Consider the following 12,876-nt stretch of genomic DNA (forward strand, 5'->3'; position numbering starts at 1 on the left):
GAGCGCATAGCCAGTAGTAATCCCTGAGCGTCAAACGGGTGTGGCCCAAAAAACAAACAAACAAACAAAACAATGATAGCACAAAAGCACTTTTCACTGAATTTCAACTTTATAAGTCATCACACCACGATCTTGAGATCCTATAACCCATGCTGGTACAACACATGCTACTTACTGTCTGGGCTAGGGGCCTGCTCACTCCTTATCCACTGTCTTTCCCAGGAAGAGGGTTTTTTTAGAAAGAAAATAAGAGACCATGCAAGGAAGCTAGGGCAGAGAGGGTAGAATGTTCCCTTCCTCTCTGAGTCCAGGAGTGAAGGAAGGAGGTGTGAAAATAGAAACATTGAGTAGTATAGTCCACTAAGGGGCAATCCTAAGTTCCAGGCTTTTTGTAACCTTGATAAGGTGTTGTTGAACTGTCAAGTGCAAGCCAGAAAAAAATGAAAATTGATGGATAGGGGAGCCAAAGAGATAGTTCAATGGGTGTCTCTTGCCTTGCCTTGCTTGCAGATGAAATGGGTTAAACCCTGAACCACAGACAGTCCCTGTTGACTCACTAGGAGTGCACCCTGCAGTATTGCTGTGTGTAGTCCTCCTCTGCCTGCCTCAAAAATAAGGAAATGTTTATTCAATATAGCATAGATCTCAATAAGTTGAGTAAGTTCTTTGAGCCATACCTGATCCATCACTATATAAATAGGTAACATCCCTGGCATCTCCTGAGTAACACATTCATAGAACACCGAAAAAAAAGATCCAAAATTTCCCATTTCTGTGAAACCTCAAAAACTATTTGTATTATATATGTACAGGGTGTGTTTGTATCCACATCCACAGAAAGAAAGGAAGCAGGGAGGGAGGGAAGGAAAGAAGAAGGGAGGGAGGGAGGGAAGGAAAGAAGAAGGGAGGGAGGGAGGTAATGAAGAAGGGAGGAAGGAAGGAAGGATTTTTACAAAAGTCTAATGATATGTCTGACCTTGTAGCACTGTAATCAAGAAGGATGTGACTGTCTGGCAGGTCTGGAGTGTCAATACACATCATGGCTGACCAGAGTTTCATCACCAGCACTGCATATGGTCCCCAGAACCCATCAGGGTGATCCCTGAGTGCTAAGTCAAGAGTAAGCCCTGAGTACAGCCAGTTGTGGGCGCAAAAGCCAAACCAACAAACAATAAATTCTAATCTCAGCATCCCATATGGTCCCCTGTGCCTGCCAGGAGTGATTTCTAAGTGCAGAGCCAGGATAACCCCTGAGCATCGTCGGGTGTGGACACCCCCCAAAAAAATGAAAGAAAAAAAAAGAATGCTTAGCAAACTTATTTTCAAACTATATATATACTACATATAGTGTGTGTATATATATATATAAAATATATATTTGTAGAAATGTTCTTGTAATTTTGTTTAGAGAAGTTTAGGAAAAGAAACTCAAATGTTCTAGACTCATATTACTGTGCTTGGTGTAAGAATGTTTAAGAAAATTTTCAGGGGCCCGGAGAGATAGCACAGCGGCATTTGCCTTGCAAGCAGCCAATCCAGGACCAAAGGTGGTTGGTTCGAATCCCGGTGTCCCATATGGTCCCCCGTGCCTGCCAGGAACTATTTCTGAGCAGACAGCCAGGAGTAACCCCTGAGCAACGCCGGGTGTGGCCCAAAAACAAAAAAAAAAAAAAAAAAAAATTTCAAACTAAGTGTATCTGCAATAAGGTTCTAATGTTTATGTTCAGAGAAGTCTATGATAAAAATTGTGATATGTATAAGATATGGAAGAATATGGAAAAGGCTAAATGTTTTAAAAATGATGTATACAATTTAAACTTTGACACTATTACAGCCCAACTTTTACTGTGCCTATGCAAAAACAACCACTTTTATAAGGTCTGATCTGGGGTCTCTGCCTCTCTCAGAGAACAATAGAACACGACTTAAGTACTCCTCTCAATTTTTTTAATAAAAAAGGGTCAGTTATTAGATTATACCTTGTTTTACCCAAAACAAAGATTACGCCTGGTTTTTTTGTATCTGTTTGTTTACAACTTAGTTTCACCCAAAACAGAGATTGTCTTATGTATGTATATGTTTATGTATATGTAAACCTGAGCAGGACAGGCTCAGGATAGTCTGAGCTATCTGCCCTTACTCCCTCACCTGGGGTGGTCTCTGTACTCAATGAAAGCAACAGTTCTGGCAGGCAGCTGGCTGTCCATATGCGGTAGAAGATTGTCAGACTACATGTGTTTCATCCTCAGCCAGGTCTGGATAATTTCTTGTGCAACCCTGATTCAGACTCGTTCACCTGGGCTTGGATATACAGCACATGGGGTGATTTTAAAAACAGGCATGGGTTTCTTTGAGGGCATCAAGTTTCGACTTAGCTCAACTTCTAAAAAATGTCATCATTTAGGTTTCATCTTCGTGATAGTGTTAATGTATATGCACAGTTTTTGCACTTTTATCACCACCAAAATACACAAAACCTCTACTAATATCTTTATGTGACTTCAAACCACTTCTTCCTATTCCCCCATCGATCCCCCTCTTTACTTGCTAGTCTGTTCTATAATTCAGGAACAATGACTTATCATTTCATATTGCCTACTCCCTTGTTTTCTTTTACCATATATCACAAATATGTGTGACTGTCTGATAATCTTCTTTTCCTTTGATTTACCTTAACAGTGTACCTTCCAATTCCATCTGAGTTGTAGTGAACAATCTTTTTTTACAGCTGATAATCATTGTATGGATAACACAACTTCGAACTTTTGGTTTGTTTCCACATTCTGGCTATTTAATTAATTGCAGCAATGAACTCAACCAAGCATATAGCCTTTTATCCTTTTTTGTTCTTCTATTTCTACGTATAGCCTTTTTAAAGAGTCTGAGGTTTTCTGGATAGAGATTCCAGGAAGAAATCACTGGGTCATACAGACGCTCTAACTTTACTTTAAAAAATATGTACATAAGGGGCCAGCAAGATGGCGCTAGAGGTAAGGTGTCTGCCTTGCCAGTGCGCTAGCCTAGGAGGACGCTTTTCGATTCCCCGGTGTCCCATATGGTCCTCCAAGCCAGGAGCGACTTCTGAGCGCATAGCCAGGAGTAACCCCTGAGCATCACCAGGTGTGGCCTAAGAAACAAAACAAACAAACAAAATACCTTGAAGGACCCAGAGAGATAGCGCAGCGTCGTTTGCCTTGCAAGCAGCTGATCCAGGACCAAAGGTGGTTGGTTCGAATCCCGGTGTCCCATATGGTCCCCCATGCCTGCCAGGAGCTATTTCTGAGCAGACAGCCAGGAGTAACTCCTGAGCAACGCCGGGTGTGGCCCCCCAAAAATATATATACATATACATAAATATTTTCTGCATTCTGGAGACACCCACTAATGTTTCTTGGCTTATTGCTAAAGATCACTTTTAAAAAATCATTTAATGTGGGCCCGGAGAGATAGCACAGTGGCGTTTGCCTTGCAAGCAGCCGATCCAGGACCAAAGGTGGTTGGTTCAAATCCCGGTGTCCCATATGGTCCCCCGTGCCTGCCAGGAGCTATTTCTGAGCAGACAGCCAGGAGTAACCCCTGAGCAACGCTGGGTGTGGCCCAAAAACCAAAAAAAAAAAAAAAAATCATTTAATGTATTAAAAATGCTGTGATTTGCAAAGTCTTTCATAGTTGTTTTTCAGACATACAATGAACTGGGCCAATCCAATATTAGTGTCCAACTCCCTCCACATTTCCTTTTCAAATGTATCCCATACCCATAGCCAGCCCACAGTCAGCCAGTATAACAGACCCATTCTAAGTTCAAATTGTTAAAGTTTGGGTTTCTTGATTCTACTGTTGTTGCTTTTGGCTTACTTTTAGTTCTGTCCGTTATAACAATACCAAAACACCTGACACCTCTTAGCCCAGTGGTCGGCAACCTTTTTTTTCAACTGAGCCAAATCTCGCCAAAACCACGATTGAAATTTATTTTGATAACACACAGGGCGCGCACTGACAGGCTAGGAGCAGAGTCCTGACTCCTGGAGCAGCTGCCCGGCACACAGAAGAGCCAAATTAAAAGTGTAAAGGGCCACATGTGGCTCTCGAGCCGGAGGTTGCCGAACACTGTCTTAGCTCATGAACCCTGTCCTTTCATATTTGTACTTCTATTCTTCCACTCAGGTTCTTTCCTTCATTTCTCTATACTCAGGCCAAGGATGTTCCACACAACTACTATAGAGACCATTACAGTTCTTCATGCAGTTATTCTAGATACCATATAGGTCATATAATTTGGCATTTAACCTATTTGTTCTGGCTTACATCATATAACGTATCTTCCAAAACCATTCATGAAGCTGTAAATTACATGACTACGTCATTTCTTAAAGCTATGTACTATACAATATCTTCTCCAGACAAACCAAAAGGCCACCTCAAGAGATGCTTCTGCCAGCGATCTAGCTCTCCTTTTGCCACCTCTAGCGGACCCATGTGCGTGGGTCAGCCTGCGTACCCAAGTGTGTGCGCGCCACTGCCACTGCAAGTGCCTCTCTCTGTCCACACACGCACACCTACAGAACAGCTCATCAACATCCCAAGCTCAGCAAACAGACCTCCTTTCAGGATAGAGGACCGCCAGGAAGGGGGTGCTGCAGTAAGGAGACCAATGCCTCTGCGCTGGCGCCATCTGCCGGCTGTCTCTCGGCAGTGCTGCTGGCCACCAACAGTCAGCTCTGGACTGTGCAATATTCCCGGGCTCAGAAAAAGGCAAGCTGGAAGATCTCCGGGAAAATTTCCAACACATCTGGAGGCCCTGAATCACCTGGCAAACCATTCTTCCTCATCCTACGGTGGAGGAGGGGAGCTGCCAGGGGCTCCCAGCTTCATCCCAAAGCAGGGCCAACAGAGTGTTTGTTATTCTCAGAGAGCTAGCTGACACAGACAGGCTGACAAATATAGATCTGCACAGACAACCGCAACCAGAAACACAGAGACAGTCAGACACTCAGAGAGTCCCTGGAGTGAGAGGCAGGAAAAACATAGTAAAGGACAGATAGGTCAGCAGGTAGTGGTAAAACAAAAGAGAGCCTATGGACTGCTAGGCAGAGAAATGGACAGTGTAATACAGGCGAAAGAAAGATAGAGATGAAAGGCAGACAGACATACACAAACTGACTGACTGACAGACTGACATACTAACTGGCAGGCAGACAGTCAAGCAGAAGTCCGGAGCCAGCGAGATTCTGTGGAATGCTAGTAAGAGAAATGGACAGTGTAACAGAGAGAGCCAGAGACAGATAGAGACAGACAGAAAGACAAACAGACAGACAGATTGACTGACTGACAGGCTGACGGGCAGATAGGCAAGCAGAGGTTCCAAAACACGAGAGAGCCTATGAGTGCTAAGCAGAGGAAAGGACAGGTTAAGAAAGAGCCAGAGACAGAAACTGACAGGCAGGCAGGCAGGCAGGCAGGGAGACAGGAAGGCAGGCTGGCAGGCAAGAACTCCTAGGCACTCAAGCCCAAGAGAGAGTATGGAGTGCTAGGCAGAGAAAAGGACAATGTAGGGCCCGGAGAGATAGCACAGCGGTGTTTGCCTTGCAAGCAGCCGATCCAGGACCAAAGGTGTTTGCTTCGAATCCCGGTGTCCCATATGGTCCCACCTGCCTGCCAGGAGCTATTTCTGAGCAGACAGCCAGGAGTAACCCCTGAGCACTGCCGGGTGTGGCCCAAAAACCAAAAAAAAAAAAGAAAGAAAGAAAGAAACAGACAGTGTAAGAGAGAGCCAGAGCAGATAGATCCAGACACATAGAGACAAATGAACAGACAGGGAGACAGACAGATGATGGGAAGACAGGCAAGCAGAGGTACCGAACCACATAGAGCACATGGATTGCCAGCCAGATCTAGTGGAGTGCTAGGCAGAGAAAAGGAAAGTATAAGAGACAGAGCAGGTGACAGACAGACAAAGAGGCAGGCAGGCAGAGGTACCGATCCAGAGAACTGTGGAGTGCTATGCAGAAGAAAAACAGTGTAAGAGAGAGAGAGAGAGAGCAAGAGACACAGAGAGACAGACAGACAGAGAGACAGACAGACAGACAGACACACGCAGGCATGCAGGGAGACAGAGGCACTAAGCCCAAGAGAGCCTGCGGAGTGCTAGGCAGAGAGAAGGAGAGAAAGTGTCACAGAGCCAGAGCCAGCCAGCCAGCCAGCCAGACACACGTGCACACACACACACACACACACACACACACACACGCACACGCACACACACACACATCACCCATGCAAGCAATAGCGCAGACAGACTGGCGGGCAGGCAGGCAAGCAGGTACACAGACAGGCAGATGGACAGACTGAGAGACAGACCGACCGACAGACAGAAAGACAGCAAGTCAGAGGTCCCGAGCCCAAGAGAGCTGTGGAGTGTGAGGCAGAGAAACCCAGATTGAAAGAGGGGGCAGAGGCGACCCAGACAGGAAAATAGTGAGTGTGGCCAGGGCCTGGCCCGGTGGGACTAAGGGGTCTAGAGAGTGAGAGAGGGCCACCCGAGCAGGGGCCCAAGGCTGAGAAGTCTGGTCGGTCTTGGGTGCGGGAGGAGAGGAGGACGGCGAGCCGAGGGCTGGTGGTCCCGCACTGGCTGTGCTGCTGTGCTGCTGTGCTGTGCGGGAGCATCCGCAAGGGCCCTGGGTCCCGTGCCCATTGTGACGCCACATCTGAGGGTCCCCGAGGCGCCCCGGAGCAGCGGGGTGGCAGGCAGGACGTCCTCGGAGCTCCTGCAGCCGGCTCCTGGCGGCCCTGCCTCAGGGCACGCACGGGGGCTGGGGCCAGCAGCCAGCGGCCCAGGCAGGCGTCCGTCCGGGGTCTTGGGGGGTGGGGTGGGCGGGCCACAAGGCGGGGGGCGGGCCAAAAGGCGAAGGGGCGCGGCCCCAAAAGCCTACAGCACCCGGTATTCCCAGGCGGTCTCCCATCCAAGTACTAACCAGGCCCGACCCTGCTTAGCTTCCGAGATCAGACGAGATCGGGCGCGTTCAGGGTGGTATGGCCGTAGACGCTCGAGCCGCTCTCCGCGGGCCTCAAGAAGCTAGCGCCCCGCGTCGACACACCGCACGCCGCCCCGCACAGCCCCACGGGCCTCGGAAACACGCCCCAACGCCACCTCCAGGGAAACCACGCGTCCGGCTCGGCCCACCCGGCCCAGCTCAGCTCAGCTCAGCTCAGCTCAGCTCAGCTCAGCTCAGCTCTGCTGGGCCGCTGCGCTGCACGCCCGCCGTCCTCTCGCCGGCCCACGGACGTGTGTGTGCGAGTGTGTGCGCGCCACGGACACTGCGTGTGCCCCTCTGTCTGCCCGCACCCGCGCACGTCCAGGACCAGGACGGCAGCGCGCCAGCACCCCGAGGCACGCACGCGGCCACCTCCTTTCGGGGTGTGGGGCCGCCCGGAGGGGGGGTGCTGCGGGGAGGAGACCAGGCTGGGCTGGGCAGGACTCGGGCTGGGCACAAGGCGGGTTGGGCTGGCTCTCAGGCGGAATGCCCAGCACATCTGGAAGCCCCCGGAGCCACCCGGCTCACCTGGCTTCCTGCTCCCTAGGGTGGGGGCGGGCGGCTGCCAGGGGGTTCCAGCTGCTGCCCACAGCAGGGCCAACAGAGTGTTTGATCGCCACAGGGAGCTAGCTGGCACAGACAGGCTGACAGACATACAACTGCACAGACAAACACACAACCAGACACACAGAGACGGTCAGACACTCAGAGTGCCCGAGCCAGGGAGAGCCCCTGGAGTGAGAGGCCTGACAGTGGAAGAGGGAGCCAGACAGACAGATCAAGAGAGAGACCCATAGTAAAGGACAGACAGATCGGCAGGCAGGTACAGAGCCACAGAGAGCCTGTGGACTGCTAGGCAGAGAAAAGGACCTTGTAAGAGAGAGCCAGAGACAGACAGAGACCACAGGCAGGCAGGCAGGCAAGGCAGGCAGGCAGGCAGGCAGATATACTGACTGACTGACTGATTGACAGACTGACTGGCGGGCAGACAGGCAAGCAGAGATCTGGAGTCAGCCAGAACCTGTGGAGTACTAGGCAGAGTACAGTGTAACAGAGAGAGCCAGAGACAGATAGAGACAGACAGAAAGACAAACAGACAGACAGATTGACTGACTGACAGGCTGACGGGCAGATAGGCGAGCAGAGGTACCGAAACACCAGAGAGCCTGTGAGTGCTAGGCAGAGGAAAGGACAGGGTAAGAGAGAGCCAGAGACAGAAACTGACAGGCAGGCAGGGAGACAGGAAGGCAGGCTGGCAGGCAAGCACTCCTAGGCACTCAGGCAGAGGTACCAAGCCCAAGAGAGAGTGTGGAGTGCTAGGCAGAGAAAAGGACAGTGTAAGAGAGAGCCAGAGGCTGATAGAGACAGACAAATTGACCAGCACACACACACACACACACACACACACACACACACACACACACACACTGACAGATTGAAGGCAGACAGGCAAGCAGAACTGAGCCAGCCAGATCTAGTGGAGTGCTAGGCAGAGAAAAGGAAAGTATAAGAGAGAGAGAGCAAGTGACAGACAGACAAAGAGGCAGGCAGGCAGAGGTACCGATCCAGAGAACTGTGGAGTGCTATGCAGAAGAAAAACAGTGTAAGAGAGAGAGAGAGAGCAAGAGACACAGAGAGACAGAGACACAGAGAGACAGACAGACAGACAGACACACGCAGGCATGCAGGGAGACAGAGGCACTAAGCCCAAGAGAGCCTGCGGAGTGCTAGGCAGAGAGAAGGAGAGAAAGTGTCACAGAGCCAGAGCCAGCCAGCCAGCCAGCCAGACACACGTGCACACACACACACACACACACACACACACACGCACACGCACACACACACACATCACCCATGCAAGCAATAGCGCAGACAGACTGGCGGGCAGGCAGGCAAGCAGGTACACAGACAGGCAGATGGACAGACTGAGAGACAGACCGACCGACAGACAGAAAGACAGCAAGTCAGAGGTCCCGAGCCCAAGAGAGCTGTGGAGTGTGAGGCAGAGAAACCCAGATTGAAAGAGGGGGCAGAGGCGACCCAGACAGGAAAATAGTGAGTGTGGCCAGGGCCTGGCCCGGTGGGACTAAGGGGTCTAGAGAGTGAGAGAGGGCCACCCGAGCAGGGGCCCAAGGCTGAGAAGTCTGGTCGGTCTTGGGTGCGGGAGGAGAGGAGGACGGCGAGCCGAGGGCTGGTGGTCCCGCACTGGCTGTGCTGCTGTGCTGCTGTGCTGTGCGGGAGCATCCGCAAGGGCCCTGGGTCCCGTGCCCATTGTGACGCCACATCTGAGGGTCCCCGAGGCGCCCCGGAGCAGCGGGGTGGCAGGCAGGACGTCCTCGGAGCTCCTGCAGCCGGCTCCTGGCGGCCCTGCCTCAGGGCACGCACGGGGGCTGGGGCCAGCAGCCAGCGGCCCAGGCAGGCGTCCGTCCGGGGTCTTGGGGGGTGGGGTGGGCGGGCCACAAGGCGGGGGGCGGGCCAAAAGGCGAAGGGGCGCGGCCCCAAAAGCCTACAGCACCCGGTATTCCCAGGCGGTCTCCCATCCAAGTACTAACCAGGCCCGACCCTGCTTAGCTTCCGAGATCAGACGAGATCGGGCGCGTTCAGGGTGGTATGGCCGTAGACGCTCGAGCCGCTCTCCGCGGGCCTCAAGAAGCTAGCGCCCCGCGTCGACACACCGCACGCCGCCCCGCACAGCCCCACGGGCCTCGGAAACACGCCCCAACGCCACCTCCAGGGAAACCACGCGTCCGGCTCGGCCCACCCGGCCCAGCTCAGCTCAGCTCAGCTCAGCTCAGCTCAGCTCAGCTCAGCTCTGCTGGGCCGCTGCGCTGCACGCCCGCCGTCCTCTCGCCGGCCCACGGACGTGTGTGTGCGAGTGTGTGCGCGCCACGGACACTGCGTGTGCCCCTCTGTCTGCCCGCACCCGCGCACGTCCAGGACCAGGACGGCAGCGCGCCAGCACCCCGAGGCACGCACGCGGCCACCTCCTTTCGGGGTGTGGGGCCGCCCGGAGGGGGGGTGCTGCGGGGAGGAGACCAGGCTGGGCTGGGCAGGACTCGGGCTGGGCACAAGGCGGGTTGGGCTGGCTCTCAGGCGGAATGCCCAGCACATCTGGAAGCCCCCGGAGCCACCCGGCTCACCTGGCTTCCTGCTCCCTAGGGTGGGGGCGGGCGGCTGCCAGGGGGTTCCAGCTGCTGCCCACAGCAGGGCCAACAGAGTGTTTGATCGCCACAGGGAGCTAGCTGGCACAGACAGGCTGACAGACATACAACTGCACAGACAAACACACAACCAGACACACAGAGACGGTCAGACACTCAGAGTGCCCGAGCCAGGGAGAGCCCCTGGAGTGAGAGGCCTGACAGTGGAAGAGGGAGCCAGACAGACAGATCAAGAGAGAGACCCATAGTAAAGGACAGACAGATCGGCAGGCAGGTACAGAGCCACAGAGAGCCTGTGGACTGCTAGGCAGAGAAAAGGACCTTGTAAGAGAGAGCCAGAGACAGACAGAGACCACAGGCAGGCAGGCAGGCAGGCAAGGCAGGCAGGCAGGCAGGCAGATATACTGACTGACTGACTGATTGACAGACTGACTGGCGGGCAGACAGGCAAGCAGAGATCTGGAGTCAGCCAGAACCTGTGGAGTACTAGGCAGAGTACAGTGTAACAGAGAGAGCCAGAGACAGATAGAGACAGACAGAAAGACAAACAGACAGACAGATTGACTGACTGACAGGCTGACGGGCAGATAGGCGAGCAGAGGTACCGAAACACCAGAGAGCCTGTGAGTGCTAGGCAGAGGAAAGGACAGGGTAAGAGAGAGCCAGAGACAGAAACTGACAGGCAGGCAGGGAGACAGGAAGGCAGGCTGGCAGGCAAGCACTCCTAGGCACTCAGGCAGAGGTACCAAGCCCAAGAGAGAGTGTGGAGTGCTAGGCAGAGAAAAGGACAGTGTAAGAGAGAGCCAGAGGCTGATAGAGACAGACAAATTGACCAGCACACACACACACACACACACACACACACACACACACACACACTGACAGATTGAAGGCAGACAGGCAAGCAGAACTGAGCCAGCCAGATCTAGTGGAGTGCTAGGCAGAGAAAAGGAAAGTATAAGAGAGAGAGAGCAAGTGACAGACAGACAAAGAGGCAGGCAGGCAGAGGTACCGATCCAGAGAACTGTGGAGTGCTATGCAGAAGAAAAACAGTGTAAGAGAGAGAGAGAGAGCAAGAGACACAGAGAGACAGAGAGACAGAGAGACAGACAGACAGACAGACACACGCAGGCATGCAGGGAGACAGAGGCACTAAGCCCAAGAGAGCCTGCGGAGTGCTAGGCAGAGAGAAGGAGAGAAAGTGTCACAGAGCCAGAGCCAGCCAGCCAGCCAGCCAGACACACGTGCACACACACACACACACACACACACACACGCACACGCACACACACACACATCACCCATGCAAGCAATAGCGCAGACAGACTGGCGGGCAGGCAGGCAAGCAGGTACACAGACAGGCAGATGGACAGACTGAGAGACAGACCGACCGACAGACAGAAAGACAGCAAGTCAGAGGTCCCGAGCCCAAGAGAGCTGTGGAGTGTGAGGCAGAGAAACCCAGATTGAAAGAGGGGGCAGAGGCGACCCAGACAGGAAAATAGTGAGTGTGGCCAGGGCCTGGCCCGGTGGGACTAAGGGGTCTAGAGAGTGAGAGAGGGCCACCCGAGCAGGGGCCCAAGGCTGAGAAGTCTGGTCGGTCTTGGGTGCGGGAGGAGAGGAGGACGGCGAGCCGAGGGCTGGTGGTCCCGCACTGGCTGTGCTGCTGTGCTGCTGTGCTGTGCGGGAGCATCCGCAAGGGCCCTGGGTCCCGTGCCCATTGTGACGCCACATCTGAGGGTCCCCGAGGCGCCCCGGAGCAGCGGGGTGGCAGGCAGGACGTCCTCGGAGCTCCTGCAGCCGGCTCCTGGCGGCCCTGCCTCAGGGCACGCACGGGGGCTGGGGCCAGCAGCCAGCGGCCCAGGCAGGCGTCCGTCCGGGGTCTTGGGGGGTGGGGTGGGCGGGCCACAAGGCGGGGGGCGGGCCAAAAGGCGAAGGGGCGCGGCCCCAAAAGCCTACAGCACCCGGTATTCCCAGGCGGTCTCCCATCCAAGTACTAACCAGGCCCGACCCTGCTTAGCTTCCGAGATCAGACGAGATCGGGCGCGTTCAGGGTGGTATGGCCGTAGACGCTCGAGCCGCTCTCCGCGGGCCTCAAGAAGCTAGCGCCCCGCGTCGACACACCGCACGCCGCCCCGCACAGCCCCACGGGCCTCGGAAACACGCCCCAACGCCACCTCCAGGGAAACCACGCGTCCGGCTCGGCCCACCCGGCCCAGCTCAGCTCAGCTCAGCTCAGCTCAGCTCAGCTCAGCTCTGCTGGGCCGCTGCGCTGCACGCCCGCCGTCCTCTCGCCGGCCCACGGACGTGTGTGTGCGAGTGTGTGCGCGCCACGGACACTGCGTGTGCCCCTCTGTCTGCCCGCACCCGCGCACGTCCAGGACCAGGACGGCAGCGCGCCAGCACCCCGAGGCACGCACGCGGCCACCTCCTTTCGGGGTGTGGGGCCGCCCGGAGGGGGGGTGCTGCGGGGAGGAGACCAGGCTGGGCTGGGCAGGACTCGGGCTGGGCACAAGGCGGGTTGGGCTGGCTCTCAGGCGGAATGCCCAGCACATCTGGAAGCCCCCGGAGCCACCCGGCTCACCTGGCTTCCTGCTCCCTAGGGTGGGGGCGGGCGGCTGCCAGGGGGTTCCAGCTGCTGCCCACAGCAGGGCCAACAGAGTGTTTGATCGCCACAGGGAGCT

At 54.5% G+C, this 12,876-nt stretch overlaps 1 protein-coding gene and 3 non-coding genes across 6 annotated transcripts in view; 1 reads left to right on the forward strand and 3 right to left on the reverse strand.

Annotated features, from left to right (window-relative positions):
* The first annotated feature begins 6,406 nt into the window (after nucleotides 1-6,406).
* STAMBP (STAM binding protein) overlaps nucleotides 6,407-12,876 on the forward strand; it is a 321,855-nt gene continuing 315,385 nt past the window's right edge. Inside the window, exon 1 of one of the 3 annotated variants that reach the window (XM_049784414.1) lies at nucleotides 6,407-6,474. The gene's annotated coding sequence lies outside the window, so the exon portion shown is untranslated. Of the gene's footprint in view, nucleotides 6,475-9,018; nucleotides 9,087-11,628; nucleotides 11,697-12,876 lie in introns of those variants that run through there. The other 2 variants (XM_049784415.1, XM_049784416.1) reach the window with 2 other exon arrangements.
* LOC126024787 (5S ribosomal RNA) lies at nucleotides 6,923-7,041 on the reverse strand. Its single transcript, XR_007500890.1, has one exon. It is a non-coding gene; the product is annotated as a 5S ribosomal RNA (ribosomal RNA).
* Nucleotides 9,535-9,653, reverse strand: LOC126025042 (5S ribosomal RNA). The gene has a single exon (XR_007501092.1). It is a non-coding gene; the product is annotated as a 5S ribosomal RNA (ribosomal RNA).
* LOC126025157 (5S ribosomal RNA) lies at nucleotides 12,145-12,263 on the reverse strand. Its single transcript, XR_007501201.1, has one exon. It is a non-coding gene; the product is annotated as a 5S ribosomal RNA (ribosomal RNA).

Source organism: Suncus etruscus, chromosome 12 (assembly GCF_024139225.1).
Source record: "Suncus etruscus isolate mSunEtr1 chromosome 12, mSunEtr1.pri.cur, whole genome shotgun sequence".
NCBI classification, from domain to species: domain Eukaryota; kingdom Metazoa; phylum Chordata; class Mammalia; order Eulipotyphla; family Soricidae; genus Suncus; species Suncus etruscus.